The sequence below is a fragment of the Gavialis gangeticus genome, unplaced genomic scaffold, assembly GCF_001723915.1.
Source record: "Gavialis gangeticus isolate Ggan-Ray unplaced genomic scaffold, GavGan_comp1, whole genome shotgun sequence".
In the NCBI taxonomy this organism is placed as follows: domain Eukaryota; kingdom Metazoa; phylum Chordata; order Crocodylia; family Gavialidae; genus Gavialis; species Gavialis gangeticus.
This window is the reverse complement of record NW_017729000.1, coordinates 5,751,624-5,754,497: the sequence shown is the minus strand read 5'-3', so window position 1 is coordinate 5,754,497 and position 2,874 is coordinate 5,751,624.

Below are 2,874 nucleotides of genomic sequence, written 5' to 3'. Positions count from 1 at the left end.
CGGGTCGCCCTGGCGTGGGTGGTGCGCCGGGTCGTGACGCCCTGCAGGCCTGGGCCAGGCGGCGGGGGAGATCCGCAGGGGTGCCGGCCTTCCTCACGGGAGACTTGTTGCCAGGCGCTGGTGCGCAGCCCTCGAATGGGTGAAACTCCTGGCGGGCGGCTGGGCTGGAGGGGTTCAGCGCGCCGGCCCAGCCTGCTCCTGCCAGTGGTCCTGTGCATCTGAGCGGGGCTCCGGGCGAAGCTGCAGGGCAGGCGCGAGGGCTGAGGAGGGTGGCGCGGGGTGGAGAAGTGGCCGGCGGAGGAAGGGTTCTGTCTTCAGCTCTGGAGGAGGTGGTGGCAGGGACCACGAGGCTTGGAGCAGGATGGGCAGGGAGCTCTGCACAGCTCTGGGTTGCATTTGTTTTCTCATGGCATGACAGCGTTCCCGGTTGCCCGTGCCTAGGCACTTGCAGCTTTGCTTCGGTGGCTAAAGCTACCGCCAGTTAGGTGGACCTCGCCTCCGATCCGGCAGGCCATCCCCACGCAGCCTGCTTGGGCATGCTGGGAGTTAGCTCGCCGCACCAGAGCACCCCGCGCTTCCCCCTTTGCTTTCCCCCTCCCCGACCACGAAACCTAAGGGCAGTGACTAACAGCCTCGCAGGAAGGCATCCGTTCGCTCTTTCTGCCCTGGAGCGCAAGGCCCAGGAGCTTCCTCCAAGATGCTGCACCTGCCCGTGCAATCTTGGTGGGCTTCCCGGAGCGACGGCCGCCTTTTGTGCCGTGCTCGGAGAAGCAGGGGACGTGGAGTCTGCACCAAGCAAGGGCAGTGCCCGGGAGGATGCTGAGGTCTCGGTGCCTGGGCCACTTGACAACTGGTAATGGGCTCCTGCATCAAGTAGTGCTAGCTTCCCCTTGCTCCCCACCCCCTTCCCCATGCTTTCCAGGATGAAAGGGGCTCCAGGCTCTTCAGAGATGTCTCTTGGCTCCATCAAGCCTCAAATCCCCTGGTACCTTTCAACTCTCCCTTCGTCAGATGAGCTGCGCTCGCAGTGATGGGAGGGGAGAAGCCGGCAGTAAACATTATGCAGGGATCACCGTGAATGTATTAACTTCACAGAGCTCTGCATGGCAGGCTTCATTAGTTCTGCCCTCCACGCTGGACCGGGGTCCATGGATGCTGCTGCAACAATAAAGGCGCTCTCTCCAGACATCTGAATGCTCTTGCAGTTATGCACAAAGGCAGCCACGTCTAGGATCTCAAGTCGCCTCGGCAGCGTTGGCTTTGCAAAGGACCCTCATTAAAAATAAGAAAAGATTAAGGGAAATGGGTGAATTGCAGCAGTGAATTGGCTTAACATTCCTCACCTCAGGTCTACGGCTGTGGTTGGCACCTACACAAAGCACTTTCTAATCCCAGCTGGAAAGCCCTCTTGACGCCTTTGGACTGGGTGTATGATAGCAGGGGGCCGGCAAAAAACGGTCTTGGTTTGCTCTAACCCCACCCCAGCAACAAATGGTCTTGGTTTTGCTTTAACTCCACCCCATCTCCATTAGTCTTGAGCAGTCTTCACCTGGCCCCTCCACAGGAGGCCTTGGGTTGCTAGCCCTTCCTACCTAAGCACCTTTCTAATACATTTGGGAGACTGCACTGGAGATGAACTGCTGATCTTGCATCTCTAACACCAGAGTCCCACTCCTTGGCTTGTAGCCATGCAAGCAGGCCCTTCTCCTTGTGCATGGCAAGAGATTTCTTGAGAAAATGGGTGCGCACCTGCCCAGATCTGCCTGTTGGGTCTTTTGAGCAGAGCCTGTCTCTTTTCCTGTGCGTGTGTGGGGTGCTAAGCATGCTGGCATCTTGGTGTGCTACTGTGTCATCAACACTGAATAATCGTTTTGGATAAGAGGGGAGGGGTTGTTTGTAGTAAATATTAATGGGAAGCCAACAGCCGCTCCATGGCTGAGCGCTTGGAGTCGATGACCTCCACGTCGCTCGTCGTTGCAGCGGATCGCGGCCGTCTTTGGGACAAAGCTGGACCAACCACTGGGCCAACTGTCCCGGGCAGGGTGCATCCAAGGAGGAAATAAACAACAACATCCTCGTTGTTCTCGTGCCCGGGGAACACAAGGAGAGGAAACGGTTGCTTTCCAGATAAAATAACCACGGTGACTACATTAGGAAGCACGTCCCTTTGCGTCCAAGCGTGCGTCGCAAAGGGGGCAGAAGGAGCAAATTAAACAATAGAAAAGCTGAGTTTGTTCTGTGCCGTAGGAATCTCCTGGGCGGTGAATGGTGGGTCTAGCTTTCCATTCGGCGTGGAAGCCAGATCCCCATCACACACGTCTCTGCCCTCTTTCTGGGCCGCTCTGACCCGCTGTGATGAAGTCAAACATCAGCGCAAGCCTTTAAAGCCTTGCATACCTATGCAGCGGGGTCCGTCTTCGTGGAGGTAGCGTGGGTTGATGCTCGTGCTTTGCGGTATGGTAGGAGGGATTTGTCTACGTGGGTTTCCAGTCTGATAATGTTTTTGCTTTTTCCTTTAGTACTCGTTGTGTGTATTGTGGCATTCCCTACAGATAGCTCCTTCCCCTCCCTCCACCTGCCGGTGTTATGTCCTCGGTGGAGCCCAGTCCAGATGTTGGGGTGTAGTGGCAGAGTGGCTAAGGCATTTCTAGAGGCCCGAATTCACCCCCTGCTTCAGATTTGTGCTGTAAGTGGTACTTGGTCATTGGAGGCTCGAAAGTGGCCAGCTGTGATGCTGGCCCTACACTCCCTCGTGCGCAGTTGGCTGTAGAAACATCCTTGGAAAATGTCACGTTGATCCCAGTTGGCTTGGAAATGGGGCACGTTTGACAGCACGGGATTTTCAGCCTTCACTAAGCTCAGGCCAGGCGCGAG